The following is a 6,646-nucleotide window of genomic DNA, read 5'->3' as shown; positions in this document are numbered from 1 at the left end:
TTGTTTAGAAAAGGGGGCTATTAGTATATCGAAACTTTAAGTTTCTATACATATCTTCTGACTAATATTAGTCTTTGAATTATATTCAATTTTCTTTAAATACCACTCTGTCTCATTTGTGAATATATTTATTTCTTGGAATTTGAAGCCTTTATCATCCATGTTCTCAAAAAGTATAGATATCCCTCTCCCCTCTTTTAATTTCTTTTTAATTTAAAGGTTTGAATAAATGGACTTTGTGCCATTTATCTAATGTTCTTACTTATTTATTTCTTCATGTCTATTCCATGTTTATGGGTAGATACTTGTGTGCCTTTCTTGCTTTCAACTTAAAATTACATATGTTTGTAGTGTAGCTGATTCATTGCAAACCTTGCACAGGAAGTTGCACCTGATAATATTCAAAGGCAGGTTATCAACCCAATAATAACCTACCCAACTATTAGCTAGGATTACACTTTCATCTGGTCATCAGGAGTTATTTCATGTTGATTATTCTGAAATGAAAATTTGTTCACTAACATAGGTATACGAGTCATCCAGGGCTTGAGTATTAGAATGTAGTTAAATGGATTCTCAAATATTTGAGAGGAATATCCATTAAGTGTTTACATTTTGGGGCTCTACTACTAATTTACAAGGCTACATTGACTCAAATTTGGTAAGGGATATTGATACCAAGTGGAGTACTATAGGTTATGTATTTACTATTGGTAGGGTAGTAGTAACCTAGGTTTATCAGTTATAGAAGGTGAATGCTTTATCCACTATAGAGGTAGAGTATGTTGCTGCTATAGAGGTAGCTAAGGAGATTATGTGGCTTCAATTCTTCTTGGAAGAATCAAAACACCCGTAGAGGGATATGTGTTTGTTTACAAATAGCCAAAGTTCCAATCATCTTGCAAAGGATTAAGCTCTACATTCAAATACAAAAAGCATACAGTTCTAGTACCATTTCATTCAGTTAGTTTTGGATGATGGACAATTAAAGCTGGACAAGATACATATAGATGACAATCCAATAGATATGTTTACAATGGTAGTGACAAGGGAGAATTTGAACTCCTCTTCAACTTTGTCTTCTTGATTGAACTGAATAAAAGAACAACAAAGTCTAGGGTGGTTTGATGTTCCATTGAGAGCCTCATGGAGTAGAAAGCATTTTTATAGGATTAGTCTCCAAGTGGGAGATTGTTGTCTAGTGTGGAGCTTGATCAGTCCCCAAATGGGAAATTGTTTGTTTATGGTAGCTGATTAGGGAAGTACTATCTATTTTATCGATATTTTGGGTTGACATGTTGTAACTAATTTTAAACCTAAAGCAGAAAAAATAATTGTACAAAATAGCTTAGGGTTAGGGATTTAATGAGGTATAATACAATAATTGCTCATTATTGCATTATTGAGTTGTAATGGATTATGGATTGTAATCAGGTTGTAATCACTAGATCATTATAGTATTGGACTTTTTGTTTGGTGGACGTAGCCCAAGGATTGGGTGAATCATGTTAAATCTTGGTGTCTTGTGTTCTCTTTTATGTGATTTATTATTTTCTAATATTGGTTATATTTGCATGTAATTTTTATTTATGTATGTGCTTAATCCTAACAAAGATCTATAGTCTTAAATTCCTTCAATAGACCCCTCACATAGGAGATCATCAAAAGTGATCAAAATTGTAACCCTACCAGGTAAACTTTTGTTATTGCAATAGTGAATATTTGTGGGTGTCATCCCCAACCTAGTTTTATGTTCACCTTGGAGATTTTTGTGGTAACCAAATCTTTTGTGTTATGTATTTAAATTTTATGGATGTGATTGATAGATAGATTTACTTTTTACAACATTTGATTTTACAAGTTATGTTATGCATAAACTAGATATGAGAAGATCAATATGGTGAAAACAATAAAGGCGTTTTGAAAGATAAAAGTTTTATAAATCCTAATGATGAAAATAATTATTCAATTGCATATTGTCATTGATGTTAAACAAATGTTACACTCTAACTTAGCACTACTAGTATCTGTAGACACCTAAATTTGATTACACTATTTTAGTAATCCTATTTAGTTATCTCTAAAGGCATCATTAATTAAATTCCTATTTAATTAATCCTTTGCCATCCCCTAGCTGATTAATTTAATTAATCATCTATAGTCCTAATTGATAAATCAAATAACCTATTATTTATCAATTAAATCTTATTCTTCTGTCTAATTCCAAAAATCCCCATTTATTAAATAAATCTATTTGATAAATGAAATCCTCAAATTCAAAAACCCCTAACCTATCTCTAATCCTCCATTTAGCCTAATCCACCCCATCCACCCATACTAACCAAGCTTAGCCACTAACTCACCCACCCTCATTAATGCCATCCACTTGCACATCTCTAACATCCCTAATCTAATCCTAAACCCAAACCTAATCCACCCCCTATTGTTGTCACATTCCTTAAACAAGTTTAAGACTTTCCTAATCCAAAACAAAGTCTCCCCTCAAAAAACCCAACCACTAAGTCATGAGTGCTCTTACAAAACATAAAAGACTCTTACAAACCCACTCATGACTCTTACACCCATCTTCCACACTCTTCCCTCTTTCACACTCATTCCTCTTACATCCCTCTTACATACTCAACCCCACTCATCATGACTTTAACCAACCCTTAACCCTACCCTCTCACACTCATCCTCCTTGTGACAAGTGTCACCTTCCCATTGGTGCTAAACAAGCACAATCCATGTGCTCCCCTTTGAGTGCATCTTAGCCCTCCTTAAGCCTTCATCCATCCTTGCATCTACGCCCTCCATCCCTCTACCCCTTAGCCTATAAATTGAATCCCATCCCAAGCCATTTCATCAACAATCTTTGAGCTAAAGTTACCATGCTATTTTGAGAACCAAAGCCATCAACCATACCCTTATAATGCCAAATTGAGAGCTCACAAAGCTACCAATTTGCCATTACCCATCTCCATTGAAGCAGCTTTTGAGCATCTTGAGCATACATCCACAGCAAAAGGACACATCTACAGAATCAAGAAAGCATGGAGTGTTTTCTCTTGTGAGGTTTGCACTTCTTATTTTCTTTCTTAGTCTAAGCATATATGTGAATTTAGTTTTTGGTTTGTGAATGTTTACTTCATTTGTTAATGTTCTTTGCATACTGATTCTGGTTCTACATTTTGGCACGCCCGGTGGGACCCCACTATGGGTCATTTAATCATCTATTTTCATCTATATGTCATTTTTCTAACCATCTAATGTTTGCTGTTGTTTGAGTGTTTTGTGAGGGTTTTTTTTTGCTTATTTTTGCAGGTTAAAGAATGCACTTAGGAAGAAGAAATACCATCTAAAAAAAAAAAAATCGCATTTTTCAGCTTTTTTGGCGCAGTTTTTGGCATCTGCAACCTGTTTAGTCTGCGAAAATCGACATCTGCGAAAATCCACGTCTGCGCAAATCGACATCTGCGAAAATCCGCGTCTGCGAAAATCGACGTCTGCGAAAATCGACATCTGCGAAAATCCACGTCTGCGCAAATCGACATCTGCGAAAATCCGCGTCTGCAAAAATCGACGTCTGCGAAAATCGACATCTGCAAAAATTGACATTTGCAAAAATCCGCGTCTGCGAAAATTCGCATCTGCGCAAATCGGCGTCTCACCTGTGTTCTGCGCTGCAAATCTATTTTGTCCTTTTCCTACTTTGGCATCCCTGTATTTAAGCGTCTTCATATTTTGACAGACTGTCTTCTCTGCTTGCCTATGTTCCATTTCTGCTTTATTATTTCTGCACTTTGTAACTAAAAAAAAAAAAAAAAAAAGAGTATAAATCAAAATTTGACTTTTAGTGGTTCCGTAGGATTTAGACCATTTTAAGCATTTTTACACGTAGAAAAAACAACAAAAAAAGTTTAAAAAATTTTTTCCATAGTTAAGCTCTCATTTTTGAAGATTTTGGCTAACTAACTAAATTGCTTTTTTTTTGTCTCATTGCAGGTTGGAGCACATATGGAACCACTAACCATGTTTCTTGCAGGTTTTCATGTTGCTAAAAAATGAACTTGAATGTTTAACCATTTGTCTTTGAATGCATGTTGCTAAAAAAAAAATGAACTTGAATGGTTAAACACATTTTTCATTGAATGAATGTTGCTCAAAAACACACTCTTGAATGTCATGGGTTAAAATCAACTTTCTTTGGAATGCATGCTTAAAACAAAAAAAATCCAATCTTGAATGCCAAGGATCAATTAACCATTACAAATCTCTTTTTCACATGCAATCTAGGTAAAGTTGGATTTTTGGACATTTAAGAAACTTTGTTAAGTTAAAATACAAATTTACAAAAATCAATTTGAGTAGTTCCTTGGACTCACCTCTTTTCTAATCACCCATCAAATATTAACCATTGGTTGCAATCTCAGCGCCATTTATGGGGATGGGTCTACTTGAAAAAGGTGTTAAATGTTCCACAATCTAACTCACTCACTTGGTCTTTGAACGTTTGCTTTAACTTTATCAAAATTCTTAAATGGTCAAAACTCTAGATTAAATCGATCACACTTCAAGTTTGGGCACTAAAATTGAACAACAACTGACGTGGAGAGCCTCCGGGCGCGCGCTTGAAATTGAATCTCACACACTTTTGTTTTGGGCTTAAAACAAACTCACACTCAATCTTGAATGCCTTAAAGGAAATTAATCGATACTTGACGTGGAGGGCCTCCGGGCGCGCGAGTTTGCTTTTGTTGACCCTAACTCTTCTTATTGTGTGCATTCTTCGATCGATTTACTTTTGTTGGCGCTTCAAGTTGAAATTGAACATTGTCTCTTAAACATGAGTGCTTGCAAAGTCTAGATTAGCACACATAAGAGTCAGTTGGTAAAAGAACAAGCGTGTTTTTTAGCCCAAGGTCATCCGAGTCTTCTCTCCCCTTGTCGTCTTTCGAGGCCATCTTGGGTGCATAAGATTAGGATCTAAAACCTTGTTTCTTTTTTAGGAGGCCTGCTTGGGGATTTCATCACCCCTTGGACGACCTCAACTCCAGCGTTCCGGCAGAGTATAAGAATCGGGAGGTGAATCGAAAGACACCTCTCTTGGGATCAAGATTTTGTCATTCGGGCTAAGCCTCAAGGAACTTTATACCCTTGAGAAGTGAAAGAGGAGAAGTGGGTTACCGCTCCTCTCGGCTGTGTGACATCCTTTTGGTCTCATCTACGGATTTGGGCCTCACGTACCTTGCGTATATCGAGGACTCCCTAGCTAAACCAATTGTCTGCCTTGCAGAAAACCATCTAGGATGTTAATGTGTTTGGAGTGACTGATCGAAACATTTGTAGAACATACACGCTCCTTGGCACAAGTACCACATTCTAAGAACCACAAACTTCTATCTGGGTGTTCCTATCTATTGCTTGTTTTTATTTTACTTGTTGAATGAATGTCTGCCAAACTTGGTCAATCCTAGCTTAGGGCACACTTAGCATAGTCACTGCCTATTTTGGAAGTTGAACAAGTTGAAGCAAAACAACTGAGATTTTTTCCAAAGCCAAGCAGATTCAGGAATTTATGTCGGAACAACCCAAACCCAAACCCAAACAGAAGTTTCACAAGGTCAAACTCAAGCCATCTCTAGCATACCAAGAACTTTCAGCCAAGAGAAAAGCAATAACACCAAGCCCACGAATTTCCAAACTCCACAAAGCAGAGGACAAAGCTACCGACGAAGCACTTCAAGAGGCCTGGTTAGAGCGCACCATCAAATTTAGCCAACATCCAGGAGTTAATCCTGCTTATGCCTTACCAACTAGGCATGATTTCTATGATTAGACACCCTTGTTTCTCCACATCTTCTTGGATAAGCTTCACTTTAGAGTCATCTTTGTAGAAAAGCCAGCCATCTAAGCTAATAGTTTGTTTTGTAACCTCTAACAAGGTTGGCTCCTAACATGGCTTGCTTTATATTAGTGAAAAGTTGTGATTAGTTGCATTGGTGGTTTTCCCAAATTGGGATTCCACGTTAAATCTTGGTGTCTCATATGTTCTCATTATTTTCTTACTACTTTATCTTTCTACAACTAAGTTACTAAAGGTCAATACACATTAAATCTCAAGATTTATTTGTTAACCGAGTTACAGTGAATATCTAGTTCTAACAGAGTTGTGCAAGGATTTGAGTTAATAAGAAGTTTGCATTGACATCTAAGGGATTTGGAATTGTTCTAGTGGTAACTGATTCACCCCTCCCCTCTCAATTACTCCTCTTATGTTTCCAACAATTGGTATTAGAGTTTTTGGTGCTTACAAAAAAGGTTTCAAGGACCTAAGCTAAAAATCAAGATGTCTTACAAAAGAGAGATTCCTAAATTGAAAATAGACAACCTCAAAGCATGGTAGGAACTCATGAAGCTGCATTTGGGAACCTTTGGAGATACAGGCATAAGCTTCTTGGAGAACCAGTATGTGACACCTCGTGATCTTTTGATTATGGATTAGATGGTAGATAAAAAGAATCACAACACAATGATGATTAAAATTGCTTCTGCTCTCAATTATTTTGAATTTGATGAAGTTAAAGATTTTCCTGTTGCTCATGAAATAAGGAACAAGTTGGAAAAGATCTATGGAGGAGAGCCA

This window comes from Cupressus sempervirens, chromosome 10, assembly GCF_028749045.1.
Source record: "Cupressus sempervirens isolate cs-2001-9-10 chromosome 10, ASM2874904v1, whole genome shotgun sequence".
Classification (NCBI taxonomy): Eukaryota; Viridiplantae; Streptophyta; class Pinopsida; order Cupressales; family Cupressaceae; genus Cupressus; species Cupressus sempervirens.
The sequence above is the reverse complement of the archived record's forward strand: the minus strand, read 5'-3'. Positions refer to the sequence as shown.